Source organism: Dendrobates tinctorius, unplaced genomic scaffold, assembly GCF_039654945.1.
Source record: "Dendrobates tinctorius isolate UK_male_01 unplaced genomic scaffold, ASM3965494v1 ptg000208l, whole genome shotgun sequence".
Classification (NCBI taxonomy): Eukaryota; Metazoa; Chordata; class Amphibia; order Anura; family Dendrobatidae; genus Dendrobates; species Dendrobates tinctorius.
Window position 1 is genome coordinate 5,048,781 of NW_027361875.1, and position 24,219 is coordinate 5,072,999.

Genomic DNA, 24,219 nt, shown 5'->3' on the forward strand with positions numbered 1-24,219 from the left:
AAGTTAAATGTTAATTCTTTCCTTCCACATTGATTCAGTTCCTGTGAAGCACGTAAAGGGTTAATAAACTTCTTGAATGTGGTTTTCAGCACCTTGAGTGGTCCAGTTTTTAGAATGGTGTCACTTTTGGGTACACCCCTCAAAATGACCTTAAATATGATGTGGTCCCTAAAAAAAGTGGTTTTGTAAATTTTGTTGTAAAAATGAGAAATCGCTGGTAGACTTTTAACCCTTATAACTTCCTAACAAAAAAATTTTGTTTCCAAAATTGTGCTGATGTAAAGCAGACATGTGGGAAATGTTATTTATTAAGAAATTTGCGTGACATATCTCTCTGATTTAAGGGCATAAAAATTATAATTTTGAAAATGGCAAAAATTTTCTAAATTTTCGCCATATTTCTGTTTTTTTCATAAATAAACACAAGTCATTTAGAAGAAATTTTACCACTAACATGAAATAAAATGTGTCACAAAGAAAACAGTCTCAGAATCAGCGGGATCCGTTAAAGCGTTCCAGAGTTATAACCTCATAAAGTGACAGTGGTCAGAATTGTAAAAATTGGCCTGGTCATTAAGCTGCAAAATGGCTCTGTCACTAAGGGGTTAAAGTCTGCTTTCAACCTTAAATATTATGCTACTATGTTTGCACAATAGAACAATAAAACAATATATCTCCATATCACCAGTACAAAGTATTACTGTAATCACTTTGAAATTACCCATGTCTTGCAAACCACATTTTCCACAGTTATAGCTCCAAAGGACAAAGAGAAAACACATACCCAGGATTAAACAGGAAACAGTGGGGTCTGTGCAAGCAGAATACTGCTGTAAGAAGTACTATATTAAAGTAAGTATAGCAAATTTTGTAGAAAATGACACAAAATGATATATGTATTATGCATCAGATATATGATTGCCTTGGCAGAGGCTCTGATTACAAGAGAGATCTCATATTTGAGAGTGGGTTTGCTTAATTTATTGCATGTTTTTATATATTACTATTTTTATGTACCTGTAACTACTCAAAAACATATTATACATATACAAAAAACATTCTTTCAATCCTGTTGTGGGATTGGGTTGGTTGATAATTGTGCTTTCTATTTGTTTATTAGATTAAAAGGTATTATATATACAAAAGGTATAAATCTAAGCATTCAAAGAAAGTGTAAAAAAGGAAGAATAGGAGCCAAACTTAAAAATGAATTAGTGAAAAGTTTGACTTCCAAAATACAATATATAAAATACCGGTATATTCTCTCAGCACAGATAATAATGCATTACAATCTTCAAATATTCTGATATGAGAATCTCAATTTGTCTTTCTCTTAAGCATGTCTGTCATTTTGAAAAATTTGTTATATATTTAAAAGCGCTGCATGGTGTTGCTAATCGATGGGGGTCCGGGTGCTTAGACCCCCCCACAGTTGATCATTGCACCACCCTGAAGTGTGCATCTCCTATATGAGCTGTGTGCTTAGAACAGTGTACAGGCTCAATAGTTAAGTGTATACTCTGACAGAGCAGTATACAGATCAACAGACTTACTATTTAACCCATACACAACTCTGTGCAGGCAGCTCAGCACTTCAGAACAATATTTTGAACAACCCTGATTAGCCGCACTATTCAGAGCCTATAATAACATTTACAAAATGATAGTTACACTTTAATAAATCTATTCTTTGCAAAAAAATTGGTTGCCTGTTTAGCGAGGAATAGCAAACACGTGGCACTACCACACATAAGCTACACAGATATATACACATACACCATATACAGGTGCTTCTCGCAAAATTAGAATATCATCAAAAAGTTAATTTATATCAGTTCTTCAATGCAAGAAGTGACACTCATATATTATATAGAGCCATTACAGACTGATTTATTTCAAGTGTTTATTTCTGTTAATGTTGATGATTATGGCTTACAGCCAATGAAAATCCAAAAGCCATTATCTCAGTAAATTAGAACAATTAGCCAAAAACACCTGTGAAGGCTTCCTACGCGTTTAAAAGGATCCTTAGTCTGTTTCAGTAGGCTCCTCAATCATGGGGAAGACTGCTGACTTGACAGATGTCCAGAAGGCAGTTATTGACACACTCCACAAGTAGGATAAGCCACAAAAGGTCATTGCTAAAGAAGCTGGCTGTTCATAACGTGCTGTATCCAGTTATATTAATGGAAAGTTGAGTGGAAGGAAATAGTGTGGTAGAAAAAGGTGCACAAGCAACTGGGATAACTGCAGCCTTAAAAAGATTGTTAAGAAAAGGTCATTCAAAAATTTGGGGGAGATTCACAAGTTGTGGATTGCTGCTGGAGTCATTGCTTCAAGAGCCACCACAAACAGATATATAAAGGACATGGGTACAAGTGTCGCATTCCTTGTCTCAAGCCACTCATGACCAGTAGACAACAGGAGCGTCTTACCTGGGCCAAAGAGAAAAAGTACTGGACTGTTGTTTTCAGATGACAGTACATTTTGCAATTCATTTGGATATCAAGCCCTCAGTCTGGAGGAAGAGTGGAGAGGCACACAATCCAAGCTGCTTGAGGTGTGCTGTGAAGTTTCCACAATCAGTGATGGTTTGGGGAGCCATGGCATCATCTGGTGTAGGTCCACTGAGTTTTATCAAGACCAAAGTTAGCGCAGCCGTCTGCTGACAAGCTTTTTGGAGATGTTTAAGGGGGTGAAGAGGAAGAAGAGCCAAAAGGAGTTTCCTCTTCTGCGCCATGTCCAGAACCACCTAGCCAGACAGCAGGGTTGCCGGGGGGAAGATTTTCTGGCCCGGACCGACTGAATCATGTGAAAGTGGGGGACAGTGACCAAAGGGAAGGGGCGGTGAACAGGAAGCTGTGCAGGGGGAGGGCGCGAAAGCAGGGCGTGCGAGGCAGAGAGCAGAGCGTGCGGGACAGAGAGAGAGAGAACTGAAGGACTAGGCATTGAGAGCGCCGTATGTGAGTACGTGATGAAACTAAAAGAAGTGTGCAAAGTGGACGCGATCAACCCCAAAATCAACAAAATATAACATAATATTATCAAAAAATAGTAAATTTTTATTATTAGCATACAAAAGAAAAACACACAAGTGACAAAAAATGGGATTAAAACCAATTAAAAAGGCCAAAACAAATTAGCCATAAATGACACTCCAAGAATATAGGTTCTAAGGTGAGAACCCAATATCTTCCCCCTCCAATATGCTGGGTAGAGACCTGCACAATAATAATACATGAACATATATAAATACATGCATGAAAAAAAGACCTATATACACCATATGCTACGTCTAATGATGTAGTATAGTAGAACAGTGAATATGCAAAACATAAACAATTTAGTATATCAAGAGGATTGAATGAATAGCCCTGATTGCAAAACACCACAGATAACCATGGATACAAAAAAGACCCTTGTTGTTAAGGTAATAGTTTGCACATAAGGGTATAACCCCAGTACATGGTTTGCAGTTCCCAAAAAAAGAGGCTGTCTAGAGAATCCATATAGGAGTAGAAAATGTATGCACAAAAAGTAACTGAAACCTCAAAAGAAGACTGGAAGTCCGTATATGAGAGACATACAAAATGCATGAAACACTAGAGGATTTCAAACCCATAAGGGTAAATCATGGAAAGGTCTTAAGTGAGGCCAAATACCCACAAGCTCTAGAAACTGGAGGGGGGTAACACCCCACGCGTATCGCCACCTCTGGCGTGGCTTTCTCAGGGGTAATGGAGGTTTATACCCTTATGTGCAAACTATTACCTTAACAACAAGGGTCTTTTTTGTATACATGGTTATCTGTGCTAATAATAGAAGTTTACTATTTTTTGATAATATGTTATAATTTGTTGATTTTGGGGTTGATCGCGTCCACTTTGCATACTTCTTTTAGTTTCATGTCTTGCTCTCTCAGGTGTGTGGATTGCAGTCCCCTGTGGATAGTTTGTAGTGCCCTCAAGCTTTTTCTGCTGTATGTGAGTACGTGGACTCGGTAGCCTCGATGACTAGAGGAGACTTCCCCCCTGACAGTGCAGAGACAGTGACACGAGCACGCAGTCCCGGGGCCCGCAGTGACAAGCCAGAGCCCCTGAGTATGGTAAAGAGACTTCATAGTGTGGGCAGCATCATTCCTGCGGAGAGACAGATAGGAAATCCTACAGAGACTCAGAGCAGGGGAGACTCAGGTTCTCATTGTCTCCCTGCTCCTTGCTTTAACCCCTGGAGGTCCCAACTTCATTCAGAGTAGAGACTTTAAAGACTGCTTGCGCCGCTGTTGTCAGTGCCAACGTGGGAGAAGTACACTATTCAATCAAGCTTTCTCCGGACTGATAAGTTATAATTATCTGAGTTTAACCGTTTCAATGCTACATAACTGTTTTATAGCTTTCTTCAGTTCCATTGTGCTGCATTACTGTTTTACACTGTCACATTTAACCCCCCTACTGCTCCTCCCTGCGTGGAGAGAAAAATCCCTGTAAATAAACCTTTAACTCTTGGTCTGTCTTGGATCCGAGGCGACAACTTCAGTACCTGCAGTTTATTACAGATGGGAATTTCATACTCCAGCAGGACTTGGCACCAGACCACACTGCCAAAAGTAACTATACCTGGTTTAAAAACAACAGTATCACTGTGCTTGACTGGCCAGCAAACTCGTCTGACCTTAACCCCATAGAGAATCTATGGGGTATTGTCAAGAGGAAGATGAGAGACACCAGACCCAACAATTCAGACAAGCTGAAGGATGCTATCAAAGCATCCTGGGCTTCCATAACACCTCAGCAGTGCCATAGGTTGATCGCCACCATACCACTCCGCATTGATGCAGTAATTGATGCAAAAGGACCAAGTATTGAGTGCATTTACTGAACATATATTTCAGTAGGCCAACATTTTGGAATTTAAAATAATTTTTCAAGCTGGTGATATAAAGTATTCTAATTTTCTGAGGTAATAACTTTTCAGTTTTCATTGTCTGTAAGTTATAATCATCAACATTAACAGAAATAAACACTTGAAATAGATCAATCTGTTTATAATGACTATATAATATATGAGTTTCATTTTCCGTATTGAAGAACTGAAATAAATTAACTTTTTGATGATAATCTAATTTTGTGAGAAGCACTTGCATATGCTACACTCTGCTCCAGTGACATCTGCCTCTGCTACCAGGCACTGTTTCACTGACTGGGCAGCGATGGCAATGGATGAAGTAGCGATGCCGCATCAAGTTGTGGCATGACCCAGCTAAGTATATTGGTGTTGTCGCATGTTGTGGGGTGTGTTTCTAAAAAAGGCAGCTCAGGGGTGATTAGTATCTCATTTACAAACAATAGATCAAAACTAGTTCTATTTAAAAGGGTTCTCCTAGAATGTGATAAAATGATCACTGTCATGTAATTCAAATGGCATCACTTCCTATTCACATGTCATGATGGGCTGCAGACTGAAGAAACACAATTCTCGAGACCTGTGTCTCAACTGACAGAGAAGAAATATAGTAAGCGCAAGCACATCCATGAATAGAGGAGAAGGGCTATGATGCCAGAAGAAATAAATCTTCTCTTTAGCTGAATGTGAACAGAAGAGGCCAGAGAAAAAAATTGCTTTGGTCTCAGTCAGCCGAGAGGAAGATTTATTTCTTCTCCTATCACAGCCCTTTTCTGACAGCTCACAAAAGGTATGTGTACTTACAATACAGCTCATCTGTCAATTGAGACACAGGTGTTTTTTCAGACTGCTGCCATGCTGACACATGCCTGGGATGGGTTACTGTTTGAATTATATGACAGAGGTCATGTTTTCACATTCTTGGAAATCTTTTAATTTGCAGCAGTCTGCTCTGGTTTATTTATATGTTTATATATGTTATATATCTATTTGATGCATTTTTCTGTGCATTTGCACTCTGTTTTTACTTGCATTTTTCCCATTAATGGGTGAAAAATACAGCAATAATTAACTGAGAAGCTCCCCTTGACACTCCCCCTGCAAAACGCACATAGTAGTGGTCGTGGTGGTCCTTATACCACATTATGGGTAAGAAGTTTATTATCTTCAAAAGTATGATTTTACCTTTTTCCACTTGGGTCAATATTAGACTATGCATATGAATGGCAGCCATCTTTTTCTAGCCATAGAAGTGAAAGCTGATCCTGTTTACTAGGATTTACCATTTTTTTATTAATTGATCGTTCCTCTTTGAACCTCTTGTTTGTGACATATGTTCATTTTTGTTTTTTGCTCCACTTCTTTCCAGAGCCATAACCTTTTTATTTTTCTGTCAATATGGCGGTGTGAAGGCTTATTTTTTGAAGCACAAGTTGTACTTTTGAATGACACTATTGGTTTTACCATGTCGTGTACTCGAAAACGGGGAAAAAATTCCAAGTGCGGTGAAATTGCAAAAAAGTGCAATCCCACATGTTTTTTGTTTGGCTTTTTTGCTAGGTTCACTAAATGCTAAGACTTAATTGATAAAGAATTCAAAGACCATACCGTAACCTTGGGCATGAATGTGCTTAAAGACTTTGGGAGCCTTCTCATCAACAAGTCCCCATACCAGTTCCTGCGACAGTGGAGCGTCCACAACCCTCAAAGAGGGGTCTTCCAGCAACTGATACGGACAGTGCAGGCCCAGGAAACGTATAGTGATGGGAAGTCGCTTGGCAAAATTATCATGCCTGCCTCTGTCAACCGAGTGGTACCCCCTGGACAGACCGTGCTTCCTTTGCCCGTCCGGGCTGTTATCCCTCTGGAGGGGGTCAAAGTGCAAGTTGAACCTAGCAAGACCGATCAACTACCGTCGGGAGTATTAGTTACACGGACACTGGCTACGGTGAGGAATTGAACTGTCCTAATGCCAGGTGTAAATTTGGGAGAGAATGACGTGACCTTGCCCCCCAGGAGTGAAGTGGCCCACATCCTAGGCATGCCCGATGAATTAGTTCCATCTGAAGCAGTACAGCTGTGAAGCCGGAAGATCCATAGATGGTGACTGTGGGCGCTGAAGTAACTCCGGACCCCCGATTGCTGAAGGAGGGGCGACGGATACTGTAACACATACGGGCGGAACTCTCAGAACTGTCCCCCCAACAAGTTCCCCAGGTGGAGTCCCTGCTAGGAAAATACTAGGATGTGTTTGCAAAACATGAGGACGATTTTGGGCGCATCAACGCAATAACCCAAGAGATACCCACTGGGGATGCGGCGCCTATCAGAGAACAATACCGTCAGATACCCCCACAAATGTACCAGGAAGTGAAGGGGATGCTGTTACAAATGTTGAAGAAGGGGGTAATACGAGAGAGCCAGAGTCCGTGGGCCGCCCCAATTGTCCTGGTGCGGAAGAAGGACGGGACTTTACGCTTCTGTGTGGACTATCCATTGCTGAGAATAGAGGAGTCCCTGTCCGTGTTAGGAAAGTCCAAATACTTTTCCACACTAGACCTGGCCAGCGGTTATTGGCAGGTGCCAATGTCCGAACAAGATCGAGCCAAGACAGCTTTCATTCTTCCGATGGGATTATACGAGTTCGACCGCTTGCCATTCAGTCTGGCCAATGCCCCAGGAACGTTCCAGCATCACATCGAAAGATGTTTAGGGGACTTGAACTTTGAAGCTACCCTGATCTATCTCGACAACATCATTGTCTTTGCCCCCATATTCGAAGAACATCTGCGGAGGCCGGAGCAGGTTCTGAGTCGGCTGCAAAAGCTTGGGCTGAAAGTACAGCCTCAAAAGTGTCATCTCTTCCATACTCATATCAAGTATTTTGGGCACACTGTCTCAGCTGAAGGAGTGAGGCCCTCTCAAGAGAAGATTTCTGCGGTACAGGAGAGACCTACCCCAAAAACCGTGAAGGATGTATGCGCCTTCCTGGGACTCACAGGATACTTCCGACGCTTCGTAAAAGACTTTATACGCATCGCGAACCCCCTTCTCGAGCTACTGAAAGGGATGCCCTCCTGTGCTAAAAACAGGAATGTGCAGTGGGCAGAGCGCCAGGAGGAAGCATTCCTAACTTTGAAGAAAGCTTTGACAGAGGCCTCCGTACTAGCCTACGCTGACTTCACTCAAAAGTTCATCTTGCATAGCGATGGGAGTCTGCATGGGCTTGGAGCAGTACTGTCACAGATGCAGGATGGGAAACAATGCGTCATAGCATATGTGATTCAGTCTTTGCATTACTCCGAGAAGAACCCAGATAACTACAGCTCCTTCAAGCTGGAGTTGTTGGTGTTAGTGTGGGCAATGATGGAGAAATTTGCGGAGTACCTGGCTGGCTCTGAAGTTCACGTGCACACGGATAACAATCCGTTAGCCCATCTGGAGAAAGAGAAGCTCGAGATGCTAGAACAAAGCTGGGTGGCTCGAATGGCGAGATTTCGATACAGAATCACCTATAAAAGAGGAGCAGAGAATACCCATGCTGATACCCTTTCCCGAGTAAACTATCTTAGGCCAGTGCCTAATCGGGATGAACAGCTGGAGGCTGTGGAAGTCGCAGAATTTGGAGGAACTGCCAGGACGGTGGCAGCTATGCAGTGTCACGTCTCCGTCAGATTTGGGGCCTGCTGTTCCGGTCGCAGCCACCAGGAGGCGCCGGACCGCCACTTCGCCGTCAGACTCGGGGACGGCTGTTCCTGCCTCGGCCACTGAAAGGCGCCGTGGTTCTATTACGTCGCCGTCAGACTCAGGGCCTATGGTCCCAGCTTTAGCCACTAGGAGGCGCCGGTCTGTCACGTCACCGTTGGATTCGGGGCCTGCTGTTCCGGTCACGGCCACTAGGAGGCGCCGGACCACCACTTCACCGTCTGACTCGGGGACGGCTGTTCCTGCCTCGGCCACGGGGAGGCGCCGTGGTTCGCCCGTGAGTTATGGTGGTGACAGAGAAGTGGCTCCTGCGCAGGCATCTGGTGGGCGCAGGTTCCGCCCCTCTGTCAGTCGCCAGGGGGTTACTGCATCACCATCTAGCCTGGTCCTGGGGGCGGCCCTAATGACATCACCAGTCCAGGAACCTGTGAGGGATGACCTGATCCCTCAAATACCTTGGGACTGGTCTTGCAAGCCGCCGGATATATTCTTGGTTCCCCTGTGTGCTACTTAGTGATTGATTTCTGTTTGACTCTGACCTCAGCCTGGATTTCTGACCCCTCTATTGCCTGACGATTTTGTACTTCTACTCTCCTGGTTTGTGACCTTGGCCTGGATATTCTGACTCTGCTACTTCCTAACGATTCTGTACCTCTGCCGCCCTCCTGGTTTTTGACTCTGACCTTGGCCTGAATTTGACTCTGCTATTGCCTGCCGTTTTTGTACTTCCCTCTGATGACCGTCCTGCTCTGGCCGCTGCTCATATTCAGACAGCTACCTCCTGGGCTCTGTTGTAAATCCAGATCCCTGTATAGGGGTAAAGGGTATCAGTGTTTCTCGGGGTGTTGTCTGGCTGCAGCCCAGAACCGCAGACGGACGTTACATTATATCCGGCCATAAAATTAACTGCTTCTTGTGTATATACCCAACATATACAAAAGCAGTCTCCCTGAACTTTTTTTTTTTTCCTTCTTCTGACTGAGCTGATTTTTGGCCTGAACACCTGGTGCACTGCACTGCCTGGAAGATCACTCTCATTTTTCTGCACAACTATGCGGCAGTCTGGAGTCTTCAGGGAGAGAGCTGCACCTCAGAGATCCATGCTCCTGGCACGTCGGCCTCTGGGCAACTACTCTGGCTATGGTTGCCCAGGGGCTCAGGTATTGCCCGCAGATGCGGCTAAAGTTTTATTACCTATCTCAGTTTCATGTGGTCAGACAACGCTGTGTTTAAACGTGTATGTGGATAGTGGCTCTGAAGGAAATTTTATGGATTCTTTGACTGCTAGGAATCTGGGTGTAACACTACTAAAACTTAATGCCCCTATTAAAACCACGGCCATTAATGGCACATCCATTATTCAGGAGGGGGTTAAGTTTGTTACTGCCAAGGTCGCTATGTCTGTGGGAGCCTTACACACTGAGCTTGTGTCATTTTTTGTGATGGACAATTTATCCTCTGCAGTTTTTCTGGGTATGCCATGGCTACGCCAGCACAATCCTGTCATCGACTGGCACTTGGGTGACGTTGTGCGCTGGAGCCCACGGTGTCAGGAAAATTGCATATCCCTAGCAGTAAACCAAGTTAAGGTTAAAACCCCCCTCATACCGTTTGCTTTCAGAGATTTTGAGGATGTCTTTTCTATTGTGGAATCTGAAAAGCTACCCCCTCACAGAGAGTATGATTTCCCTATTGATCTGATTCCGGATGCTCGTCTCCCTAAGGGAAGAATATTTAATCTCTCTGGCCCAGAGCATCAGGCCATGAATGAATATATTGCAGACAGCTTAAGAAAGGGGTTTATCAGACCGTCCATTTCTCCAGTTGGGGCCGGGTTCTTCTTTGTGGAAAAGAAGGATGGTGGTCTCAGACCCTGCATTGATTATCGGGAGTTGAATGCAATCACTATAAAAAACCAGTATCCGCTTCCACTCATCCCTGATCTTTTTAATCAGCTAACAGGAGCCCGTTGGTTTACTAAACTTGACCTCCGGGGGGCATATAATCTGGTCCGCAAAAGAAAGGGAGATGAGTGGAAAACGGCCTTTAATACACCCCTTGGCCATTTTGAGTACCTGGTAATGCCGTTCGGACTCAGTAACGCACCTGCCGTATTCCAGCACTTTGTTAATGATATTTTTAGAGACATTTGCGGGGTGTATGTCGTGGTGTATTTAGATGACATTCTGATTTACTCTGCTGACCCTGTGACACACTCTCAAAACGTCTGTTCTGTGCTACAGAGACTACGTGAACACTAATTGTTTGCTAAACTGGAGAAATGTGTCTTTTTTGCTGAGGAGGTACAGTTTTTAGGATACATGGTTTCAGGTAAAGGCTTCCGCATGGATCCTGCCAAGGTCCAGCCTATTGAGGCTTGGGTGCAACCCAAATCGCTGAAAGCGCTGCAGCGATTTTTGGGGTTTGCTAATTATTACTGCAAGTTTATTAGAGGTTTCTCAGAGATTGCCAAGCCACTCACGGATCTGACCCGGAAAGGGGCGGACGTGGCCAATTGGAATCCTGAGGCAATTCAGGCGTTTTCTACATTAAAAGAGTGCTTTGTGGCCAACCCGGTTTTGGTTCAGCCGGATCTGGACCGTCCATTTATTGTGGAGGTGGATGCCTCTGAAGTCGGAGTGGGAGCAGTGCTATCACAAGGCACTACATCCCTCACTCAGCTTCGTCCATGTGCATTTTATTCCCGCAAATTCTCTTCCACGGAGAAAAACTATGATATAGGGAATTGGGAACTATTAGCAATTAAATGGGCCTTCGAGGAATGGCGTCACTTCCTCGAGGGCGCCAAACACAAGATCACGGTAATTACCGATCATAAGAACCTGACATACCTGGAATCAGCAAAAAGGTTAAATCCTAGACAAGCAAGGTGGGCATTGTTTTTCTCTAGGTTTAATTTTATAATCACCTTCCGCCCTGGTACAAAAAATGTGAGGGCCGATGCCCTCTCTCGCAGTTTTTGCCCCTCACAAGCTGAGGACTGTGAACCAGTTCCGACATTGGCCACTGGGATCGTTGTGTCCGCAGTGTCTTTTGATCTTCTGGAGGAGATCTGTAAATCCCCAGAACAAGCCCCTGACACTACGCCACCCAACAAATTGTTTGTTCCACCTACGTTTCGCCTAAAAGTGCTTAGAGAATCACATGACTCTGTCTTGGCAGGCCATCCTGGTCTCAATAATACCGCCAGATTGATAACTAGGAATTTTTGGTGGCCGACGGTGGTTAAGGACTGCAAAGAATATGTTTTAGCATGTGAGGTCTGTGCCCGCGCCAAGTCCTCCCATAACCGCCCTGCCGACTGGCTCCAGTTCATGCCCATCCCCGAGAGTCCATGGACCCACATCTCCATGGACTTCATTATGGACCTGCCGTCCTCAGATGGAAAAACGTGTATCTGGGTGGTGGTGGAAGGTTCAGTAAACAATGTCATTTTGTCCCCCTGTCGGGGTTACCTAACTCGGAAACGCTGAGTAAACTGTTTATTGTACATGTGGTACGTTTACACGGTGCCCCGGTCAATATTGTGTCTGACAGGGGTACCCAATTCGTGTCAAAGTTCTGGAGGGCGTTCTGTAAACGCATTGGTATTGAGCTATCTTTTTCCTTGGCTTACCACCCTGAAACCAATGGTCAAACCGAACGTGTCAACCAGGCTCTGGAGCAATACCTTCGCTGCTACGTCTCAGAACACCAGTCCGATTGGGCAGAACATCTGCCACTAGCCGAGTTTGCCCTAAATAATCAGTATCAGGACTCCATTAAGTCTACACCCTTTTTCTGCAACCACGGGCTGCATCCGCGCTTTGGCTCATTCTCGGCCAGAATGTCAGAGCTTCCAGGGGTAGAGAAAAATATACATCGTTTAAAAACCATTTGGTCAGAGGTAAACTAGAAATTGAAAGGGGCCCAGGTTAGACAGACCTCGGCAGCAAACAAACGGCGATCCAAAGGACCCCACCTGGGAGTTGGAGACAAGGTTTGGCTCTCTACCAAAAACATCAAGCTTAAAGTACCATCTGCCAAACTGGGTCCCAGATTTATTGGTCCATACGAGATTATAGAGGTGATTAACCCGGTGGCCTTCCGTTTAAAACTCCCTCAGTCTTTCAAATTACCCAATGTCTTCCACAAGTCTCTCCTCAAGTTGTATCGCTCCCCAATTCACCCTGTCCCGTCCCCTCCTCCTCCCGTTTCGGTCGGAGGGTCCTTGGAGTATGAAGTCCAGGGTGTCCTTGACTCCCGCCTTGTAAGAGGGTCCGTACAGTATCTGGTACACTGGAGGGGCTACGGCCCGGAGGAGAGGTCCTGGGTCCCTGCGAGGGACATCCATGCCAAGGCACTAATTAGAAGGTTTCACCTCCTTCACCCTGACAAACCAGGTTTTGAGGGTCCGGAGGCCCCTCTTGGAAGGGGGGGTACTGTCACGTCTCCGTCAGATTTGGGGCCTGCTGTTCCGGTCGCAGCCACTAGGAGGCGCCGGACCGCCACTTCGCCGTCAGACTCGGGGACGGCTGTTCCTGCCTCGGCCACTGGAAGGCGCCGTGGTTCTATTACGTCGCCGTCAGACTCAGGGCCTATGGTCCCAGCTTTAGCCACTAGGAGGCGCCGGTCTGTCACGTCACCGTTGGATTCGGGGCCTGCTGTTCCGGTCACGGCCACTAGGAGGCGCCGGACCACCACTTCACCGTCTGACTCGGGGACGGCTGTTCCTGCCTCGGCCACGGGGAGGCGCCGTGGTTCGCCCGTGAGTTATGGTGGTGACAGAGAAGTGGCTCCTGCGCAGGCATCTGGTGGGCGCAGGTTCCGCCCCTCTGTCAGTCGCCAGGGGGTTACTGCATCACCATCTAGCCTGGTCCTGGGGGCGGCCCTAATGACATCACCAGTCCAGGAACCTGTGAGGGATGACCTGATCCCTCAAATACCTTGGGACTGGTCTTGCAAGCCGCCGGATATATTCTTGGTTCCCCTGTGTGCTACTTAGTGATTGATTTCTGTTTGACTCTGACCTCAGCCTGGATTTCTGACCCCTCTATTGCCTGACGATTTTGTACTTCTACTCTCCTGGTTTGTGACCTTGGCCTGGATATTCTGACTCTGCTACTTCCTAACGATTCTGTACCTCTGCCGCCCTCCTGGTTTTTGACTCTGACCTTGGCCTGAATTTGACTCTGCTATTGCCTGCCGTTTTTGTACTTCCCTCTGACGACCGTCCTGCTCTGGCCGCTGCTCATATTCAGACAGCTACCTCCTGGGCTCTGTTGTAAATCCAGATCCCTGTATAGGGGTAAAGGGTATCAGTGTTTCTCGGGGTGTTGTCTGGCTGCAGCCCAGAACCGCAGACGGACGTTACATGCAGGAGACGGAACAGGAGAAGACTCATGTAAGTTTAATCGAACAACCCAGTGATGAGTGGGTCTGAGTGCAGAAGGAGGATCAGGAAATAGCCCGGATGAGATGGTGGGTCACATCCAGATGCCCAGCCAACAGGAGAAGAATACTGCTTCACATGAAATGCTGCGAATGTTACGGCAATGGGAAAGGCTTCAGTTGCAGGACGGCATCTTTTATCGGAAGATATTTCTAGAGTCAGAACTCAGCATCACCTGGCAGACAGTGATTCCCTCATCCTTTGTGTTTAGGGTAGACACGGAGGCTCATGAGAAAGGAGCCCACTTTGGCCCTGAAAGCTGCAGCGCTTGTTTTATCATCCAAATTTGTGGAGTGTGGTGGAGAAAGTCTGCCAGCAGTGCTGGAGCTGTGAACTGGCCAAACCACCCGAACAGCGGGCTCCCACGCAAACGGTGATGTCATGCGGCCTTCTGGATCTTCTGATGATAGACTATCTGACGATCGGGCCAGCGCATAAAGGCTATGAGCACTGCTTGGTAATGGTGGACCACTTCATGAAGTTTGCCGTCGTGACGCCAACACGGGATCAGACTGCCGAGTCTGCTGCTCATGTCATTTGCAAGTATTTCATCCAGGTGTGTGGGTGTCCTAAGCGTATCAACTCCGATCAGGGAGCCTGTTTTCTTGGAAGGGTGATGGAGGAGTTTCACCAGTTGTATAAGATCGGGAAATCTCGGCCAACGCCTTATCATCAACAGGGGAACAGAGCTTGCGAGAGATGACTGAATTGGAGTTAGAGCCTGAGGAGGATTACCCACAGACGGGGGTGTACTCCTGGGTTCGAGAACACCATCATTGGCTACAGACTCTCCATTGACTAGTACGGAACAGGCTACAGGAGCTGGAACATCCTCAAGTTACCCAGTTACCCCTCTAGGGGGGACAATTCTACGTGCCGGAGACCAAGTTTTAGTGAGAGAAAAGCGCCCGCATGATAAATTAGAGTACCATTGGGAGAAGGGCCCATACAGGGTGAAATGTCGAGTCAATGCCAAAGGCACCGTCTATGAGGTCCAGCCAGAAAAAGCCCCCACTCGTACACTGCACCGAAATATGTTACAGCCATGTTTGTCTCAGGTTTCTAACCGGGAACAAGAAGTGCCTGCTGCCTCACACAGGCAGTTCCAGTGACTGACATTGATTTCGAAGACGAGGAAGACTCCCAATTTCCCCCAGGGGACACAGAAGGGAGGTTGGTGCCTAAAACTGCCAACCCAGCGGGAGCATGTGGGACAGAGAGCAGGCTGTAGCACCGCGCTCCCAGAGAGAGAGAGAACTCCCCGTCAAAGGACTGAGACTGAAGGACTAGGCAATGAGAGCACCGTATGTGAGTACGTGGACTCGGAAGCCTCCGTGACTAGAGGAGACTTCCCCCTGACAGTGCAGAGACAGTGACACGAGCACGCAGTAACGGGGACCGCATTGACAAGTCGGAGCCCCTGAGTATAGTAAGAGACTTGATAGTGTGGGTAGCATCGCTCCTGCGGAGAGACAGATGAGATATCCTACAGAGACTCAGAGCAGGGGAGAGATAAAAATATTTGGCGAAAAAGAAAAAGGGTAATAAATGTTGTATTGCTTACCCATATATAAACCTTTGGAGGGACCCCAGGTATCTTGATTATAGGAGAGAGGTAAGATTGTGTCAGGAACACCGCAATGAACTTGCTCACTGAGCCAGTGCGCGTGTCCTGAGTAAAGCGAACTGTGCTCAAAGATACCTGTGGAGCGGGCAGCAGCCGAGTCGGTGCGTACTTCAGAACAGCAGGACCTGAAGCACGTGAGTGCTGGGGTCGTGGCCTAAACTCCAGAGAGCTAGGAGCTGCAAGAGAACTCCTAGCAGGGTAACTGCGAGACAAATTTACCAAGGGGTATAGACAGGGAGGATAGTCAGGACGTAGCCAATGTGTCATACACAGAGATAGTTGCAAGGTACAAGAGGGGCAAGCAGAGAGTAGTCAGATCACAGGCAATGAGTCATACATGGAGAGGGAAGCGCAGTACAGAATCAACAGGCAAACTCACAACGGAGAACAGAACCGGGTCAGAACCATATAAACAAGCTATAACAACGAACAGGCACACAGAGGTCACCACACTCGGCCAAAGGCAAAAGTATAACTGACAGGATTGGAGCTTCCCAGGGGTTTAAGAAGCTCTCCCAGAACAAAAGAGTGGCCACAATCATTAACCCCAGGTGTGCAGGTCAAAACCTGCACGGAGCTCCAGACATTAACCCCTGACATGCAGCTCAAAAACCTGCACTGGGATCATGACAGATTGCTTATTAAGGCAGTGCTGTGAAATAATGACAGTGTCAGCAGATATATTGAAAATACCCCAGGTGCATAGCTACTGACAAAATATATATCGCTGCTTACCATGTATCTTGAATAATGAGGGGCTCGGTGATGCTAGAGCTATGTAGTAGTGCAGAAAGTGCTATGGAGAGGAGTGCTAAGTGAGTGTGTACACTGTGTGGGGTTTAAATATCGGTCCTGCCCCTAGGTAAAAATGCGCGCTGAGACGCACATGTCCCGGCGTAATGTAAGTGCATCATTCAATATGGCCGCGGCTGGAAGTTACTGGTGGAACGCAAGGTGGAACGCAAACCGGAAGTGCGTGATAATACAGGCCAGTAGTAATCTTCAGTGCAGAGAGGAACGCATCGGTGGAAAGCAGAGAATAGGTGAGTATAGTATATAAGGAACCATCTGTGGAGAAAAATAACTATTAATGTTGTATAGAAATATGAATATCCTACAAAGGAGAAATCAAGGAATGAAAAATAAAAAGAAAAAAGAAAAATATAAAATGGAAAAGATGAATCACTGTATTTATGTCCATACCCCTCGGAGAGAATGTTCTTTAACGTGTTTTTTGTTGCTGAAAAATATGAAACAACGACTTAAGATATGACCATATATAAAATAAAATTAATATAAGCTCACAAGATCATATTCTCTATTTAACCTTTGGGCTCCATACTTTGCAGAGAATGTATCCAAAAAGCCTCCCTAAGTTTCAATTGTCTAATCTGGTTACCTCCTCTTCTATTACCCTGGACCTATTCAAGAACTAAGAATCTCAGTTGAGCAATAGTATGTCCGGCATTGTGAAAGTGATAGGGGATAGGTAGGTGATAGTGTTCACAACGTATATCCGATTTGTGGTGTGAAATACGATCATTTATGGATTGTGTGGTCTCTCCCACATATATTTTGCCACATGGACATTTAATAGCGTATACCACAAACTTAGATTCACAGGTGTAGAATCCTTTGATTGAGATATCCACACCTGTTATAGGATGTGAAATAGTAGGCCCCTTTAAAACATTGGCACATTATACACATTGAAGGCAAGGAAATGCCTTTTCTTTGTGTCTGTAGAAATTTTTGTTTAGATATTTTCTGAATAGATCCAATGTCCACTCAGACAATTTTATCTCTCAGATTATTGGGTCTCCTAAAACATGGGAGAAAAGGCCACCTGTTCCACCAGTAACTTCCGGCCATGGCCATATTGAATGACGCACTTCAGGTACGCCGGAACACGTGCGTCTCAGCGTGCACTTTGGGTATTTTCAATATATCCGCTGACACTGTCATTATTTCACAGCACTGCATTAATAAGCAATCTTACCTGTCTCCTATAATCAAGATATATGGGGTCCCTCCAAGGGTTTATATATAGGTAAGGATAGGTTCACATTGCGTTAGGGCATCCGCTGATATAATTTTTGACATCATTAGTGACCTAGCGCTAGTGGTATGCGTTAACGCATGGTAGCACTAAGGTACCATGCTCTACCATGCGTTAGCCCATATAGTTCTATGCACAGCGAACGGGTCCATTCGCTGTGCGTTACTGCCAACGCACCCAAAAACGCTGCATGCAGCGTTCGAGGGTGCGTCATGAATTAATGCATACTTGCTAACACATGCCGATTCTGGCATGCATTGGGATACACTACATTCATTGCGGGCAATGGCGGCGTTAACGGATCCGTTACATAGCGGTAGTGCCGCTATGTAATGGATCCGTCAGCACATTGCCCCCTAACGCAATGTAAACCCAGCCTAAGCAATACAAAATTTTCTGCTCCTTTTTCTTTTTGTCCAAATTTTTATCTCTCTGGCTTCTTCACAAAAATGTCATAGATTTTGATGTACAATATACACATGGCATATGACATAGCGCCATACATTAATGGAAAACAGGAGGTTTTAAGTTATACCTGGATTCAGTTGTGACATCCTATGCTTTTGTGATTTTCAAGTAAAAATTGTTTTTGGATGTTTATTATGATTACAGTACTACTTATGTCCATTCAAATGGGTAATCCATGCTCAGGTTATTCTAGGTCATGTAAATATACTTATTATTCTGATAAAGCCATTTTTCGATGTGAAAGATTCATACTCAGGTCTCTCTAAGTCATGGAAATGTACTTGTTACTCTGTTTAGCAACTTTGTCTGATCGATTATACTAGCTGTTATAGTAATAGTATTAATAATTAGGTGCTGTATATCAGTGATTTATTGTAACTGATCATGCATTTTGTTTGATTTTTGTTTCATTTTGTCTGTACTTCAGTCTGAAGAAGGTCCAGGTAGTGACCGAATCGTTATTATTATACTATGAATAAATACCAATTTTTGCTACATAAATGCTAAAACTGACCTGCCATTATGATTCTCCAGGTCATTACAAGTTTATAGACACCAAACATGTCTAGATTCTCTTTTATCTACGTAGTGAAAAAAATAACAAAGAATGCTTAAAAAAAAAAAAAAAATGGTGTAATTTTCCGAGACCCGTAGCGTCTCAATTTTTCATGATCTTGGGTTGGGTGCAGGCTTATTTTTTGAGTGCCGAGCTGACGTTTTTAATGATACCACTTTTGTGCAGTTACGTTCTTTTGATTGCCCGTTATTGCATTTTAATGCAATGTCATGACGACCAAAAAAACGCAATTCTGGCGTTTTGATTTTTTATCGCTTCGCCGTTTAGCGATCAGGTTAATTCTTTTTTATTAATAGATCGGGAGATTCTGAACGCGGCAATACCAAATATGTGTAGGTTTGATTTTTTTTTTTATTGTTTTATTTTGATTGGGGTGAAAGGGGGGTGATTTGAACTTTTATGTTTTTTTAATTCTTTATATTTTTAAACACTTTATTTTTACTTTTGGCATGCTTCAATAGCCTCCATAGGTGGCTAGAAGCTGCCAAAGCGCGATCGCCTCTGCTACATAGAGGTGACACTCAGATCACCTCTATGCAGCAGAATTGCAGGCTTGCTATGAGTGCCGACCACAGGGTGGCGCTCATAGCAATCTGCCATCATCAACCATAGAAATCGCAAGGAGACCTCTGGTTGTGATGGCAACGCAGCAATGACCCCTGATCACGTGACAGTGATCTTCGCTGAGCGTATTTCCGGACCGGCGTTCGGAAGTGCATTTAAATGTCCGTTGTCAGAGTTTGACAGCAACATTTAACTACTTAATAGACGCGGGCGGATCACGATTCCGCTCGCGCCTATTGTATGTCAGCTGTTAAAAACAGTTGACATGTCATGGCTTTGAGGAACCCACCTCAAAGCGGGGGATTTAACTACTCAATAGGCGCGGGCAGATCGCGATTCCGCTCGCAACTATTGCATGTCAGCTGTTAAAAACAGTTGACATGTCATGAACCCACCTCAAAGCAGGGCATACTGCCAGCTGATGTACTATTCCGTCAGCTGGCAGTAAGTGGTTAAGAAACAACAGTTTATAGTCTACATTATGACGTCCGAGACACTACATACATGTGCATCGATATCAGTAGGAAAAGCAAATGTTCAAAAGTGTTTTGCAGACGACTTTCATTTATAATCCATGTCAGATGCTTCTCAGATAAGATTCCAGCAATAGTCAGCCAGCATTGACGTACTTCACTTTGCCTGGTACCTTTTCACCATTAGCGCAATGTCTTGGTGAAATATTTCACCGTGTTCATCGCTAACGGCACCAAGATTGGCTGGAAAAAAGTCCAAGTGTGAAAGTAGAAAATGTATCTTTAATGATATATTGCATTTCATCAAATGATATGCTGTGAGCATGTTGTCCACGAGTTGTTCAAAGTTTGGTGCCCTGCTGTTGCCAAGGAAGTTGAAGGTCACATCTTCAAAGGCTCTCCATGCCACTTGTTTAGCACCTTGCAAAAGACCATAAAAGCTACTGTAATTTAATACTTGGTATATCCAAGCTACAGTCCAAGAAGAAGTGCAACCACTTTTAGATCACCACATATGTTCCAGTTATAATATCTCTAATTAATGTGGGTCAACAGTATCTCACATGTAAAGCGCCATGGAATAAATGGCGCTATAATAATAAATAATAATAATGACAGTAACTCCATATTCTCATACATTTCTTTCATGTGTACGGCATTTCCAATAGGTATAGAAGGATATATATTTCCGTTGTGTAGTAATACAGCCTTTAGACTTAAAACTGACGAGTCAATGAACAGTTGCCATTCCTTCGGGTCATGTTTGCATCCAAGAGCACTAAACAACCCCAAGTCATCGTTGCAAAAGGTTAAACTGTCGACATGGTTGAAAAATTGATTAAGGTCTTCTTGGCGACTGCGAAAAACAGAAACTCTTGTTCCTGTTAATAAGAGATTCCATTCTTGTAGCCTTGATCCCAATAACTCTGCCTGCCTCTTTGACAATTTCAAATCTCTGACCAAGTCACTCAGATCAGCTTGACTGAACAGATGTGGATTAGATGTAGAAGGCTCAAAGTCTGGTTCTGCAGAAGTTTCATTTTTCACTGACATTGTTAGTTCATCTTCGTCGTCCTCCATTGTCCATGCTTTGTGCGGCTTTGGAATACAAAGACTTTCATCGTGTGGCACTGGTCTTATGGCTGAAGGAAGATTAGGATATTCTATTTATTTCTTGTTCTTTGCTGAATATCCTGTTACATTTGTAAGGCAGAAGTAGCAATCTGTTACATGATCTCTCTGCTCTCTCCATATCAATGGGACAGCGAACAGCATTGAAGGTCGTGATCCATTCAGCCATGCTCTAAGTATGTCAGTATTGTCTTTTGATTCCTCCCCTGCCCAGGAGATGTGGTGTACTCTGTACACGATCAGCTGAATGATTCACTGCGCCACCGTGGAATTCGCATAAGTGCTTGCATATGTGTAGATCAGCGATTTATGTTATTTCAGTGGAAATTTCAGAATATACTGTTTCAGAAAAAGTTCATATATGAGTTTTTAAAATGCTAACAGAAAATTAAAATGTTTTGTATCATTTCTCAAAAACCTTACGTGATAGGAAAAATCTGAAGTCATTTCTGAAATCAGCATGAAAAAATCTATCAGGAACACTCGAAATGGTCCGAGGGACAAAACCTTGGTAACACAGTGTAATCAGCGTGTGCATGAGATTTCAGAAATCTCATGCATTTTGCTGGTACTGTAAACTTCAGTGTTTTTTCCATTGAAAAACGTGGGGAAAAAATGCAGAAAAATAACACTGTGTGAACAAGCCCTAATTGTAATTAAGTATACAATAATAGCATCTGACAAAGATCCAGAAATACTGAAGCATCAAAGTTTGTAAAAAGCATCATTTCTGTCAGCTTGAAAACTTTTGGTTTCGACTGTATACACTTACATACACCACATATACATACATACATACACTAAATATATAAATATATTTACATACACCATACATATAAAGCACTATTTAGTCATAAAATGCTGGAAAATAAGAATTGTTATAAAAATAAAATTGTTAATAGTTTATTTTATCAATTAATAAAATGCGAAGTGAATAGAAGTAAAAACCAGAAATCTAAATCACATCAATATTGGTGTAATTACCATTTACCTTCAATACAGCATTGAAACATCAGTTCTTCTAGATACACTTGTACACAATTTTTGAAATGACACAGCGGGGAGGTTGTTCCAAACATCATGAAGAATTAACCACAGATCTTCTGTGTATGAAGCTTGCACAAATCCATCTGTCTCTTCATAGAATGCCAGATGGACTCGATGATGTGGAGAACAGTGCTCTTTGGGAGCCATATCATCACTTCTAGAGATTTTTGCTCTTCTTTACACTGCAGATATTTCTTAATGAAATTGGCTGTATGTTTTGGAATCATTGTCCTGCTGTACAATGAACTTTGAACCAGCCAGACGCCTCCCTGATGTTATTGCATGATGGATAAATATTCTGTGTTTCTCAGCTTTGAGGACACAACACGTGGGCAAGGGCAACTTTGAGGACTATGAATGCAGTGGTTGGCCAAGAAAACTTAGTGCAGTAGATGAAATAAAGATCATGCCTAACTCCTCAGGAAATCAATCAATCAATCAAATTTATTATCGCCAAGTACATATTACATATATACAAGGAATTCTTTGTGGCAAAGAGAAAACATAATATATAACAACAGATACAACAAGTAACATCTAACAAGACAGATACAGTATATAGTCTACACATGACGATTTAATTGTTGAACAGAGAGTGGATAGAAGCTGTTCATATGGCGGTTGGTGCTCCATTTGGGGACTCTGAAGCGATGTCCTGAAGGGAGTAGTTGGAATGAGGAGTGTCCCGGGTGAGAGGGATCGGATGAAATTTTCAATGCATGGGATCGTATACTCTTATCATAAAGATCCTGGATTTTAGGCAGGGGGAACCTATAATTCTCTCTGCTGTTCTGAAAGTCCTTTTGAAAATCTGAAGATGTTCATCAGTGGCATCGGCCCAAAACTGGCAGCAACTGGTGGGACCCAGCTGCACTGATCTACTATTCCGAGAAATCTGGCCAGAAAAAAATAGCTTCCAAAAACCACTCCTATTACATGGAAACAAAGCCAAGTGACTCAATTATGCAAAAAAAAAAAAAAGGAAACAAGTTCCAGAAAAATGTCAGCAGGTTCTCTGGACCTAAGAGTCAAAATATGAAATATTTGGCTGTAACAGAGGGCAGTTTTACTGGCTGAAGGACTAGAGAGTGGTACCATAATGAGTGTCTGCAGGCAACAGTTAAGCATGGTGGACATTCCTTTCAAGTTTGGGGCTGTATTTCAACAAATGGATTTGGTGACTTGGTCAGGATTAGGGATGAGCTTTCCGATATTGAATTATCGGAAATCGGCCCGATATTTGCGATATCAGAATTCCGATTTCCGATATTTTTTTCACATTGGATATCGGAAATCCCATAATCCTTCAGCCTCTGAGCACTCTGTGAAGCCAATCAGGAGCGGAAGAATTGCTGACAACATTGTGTAACTCCCCTAAGCTTGGTAGGAGGGGTCCAAACTCGCTAGCTAGGGGCTGCGCTGCGATGGGCTGGCTGGATGGTGTGATCAGGCAGTATAAAAGGCTACGCCTGCCATTTTAGCCTCACTCTACTGTAAAAGCAGATAGAGATAGGTTGCTGTTGGAGATAGGGAGAGATCTCGGATCTAATAGCGATAGAAATTGTTTTTCAGTGACTGTAGCAGCCCCTGTGTGTTACAGAAGCAGTCTTTTTCCTCACTGACCCTGCTCAGTTTCATTTTTTGTGCTGTGCAGGCTCTCAGTGAAGTGCTTAGTGAGACAGTGCAGCGCACATTCACTGCAGCTGCTGCAGCTCCTCTTGCTGCAGCACTGTGTGGTGTGTGTCTCACACTGCCTTTTCACAGCCTTTTCTTTTCATCCCTTAAATCCCCTTCCCCTATTTTTTCCTAAAAGTGTAGCTTCACCATCCAGTACATTTTGGTGAACGCTATATAGGGATTTTTCAGTGAGGGGTTCCCCCTCGAACCTCCCCCCCATCCCTTAACCCATTTATCCCTCAATTTTCCTGGTACTCGGGTGCGCTTTGCACAGTTTAGTCACCTCCGCTGCGCAGACCGCCTGTGTGCTTTTTTTGGGGAGTGCAGCACCAACTAGGTCAGTCTTTGTAGTCACATCAGACTGCAGGACCCCAAGTGCGGCCTGTTCTATCGCGCACCCCCAAATTTTTCACCAGTAAATTCACTCTCAGTGCCCCTATAAGTGTTACTTTACCTCACAGCATCTATTGAGGTTAAAGTTAAACACTATATAGGGATTGTACTGTGAGGGCCCAAACAACCTCTGTGGCTGGTGCC

The 24,219-nt window shown here is 44.2% G+C and overlaps 1 long non-coding RNA gene across 1 annotated transcript in view; it reads left to right on the forward strand.

The window, feature by feature from the left end:
• The first annotated feature begins 767 nt into the window (after window positions 1–767).
• LOC141058033 (uncharacterized) overlaps window positions 768–24,219 on the forward strand; it is a 130,981-nt gene continuing 107,529 nt past the window's right edge. The window contains exon 1 of the long non-coding RNA XR_012222079.1: window positions 768–852. This is a non-coding gene — a long non-coding RNA (uncharacterized lncRNA). The remainder of the gene's footprint in view (window positions 853–24,219) is intronic.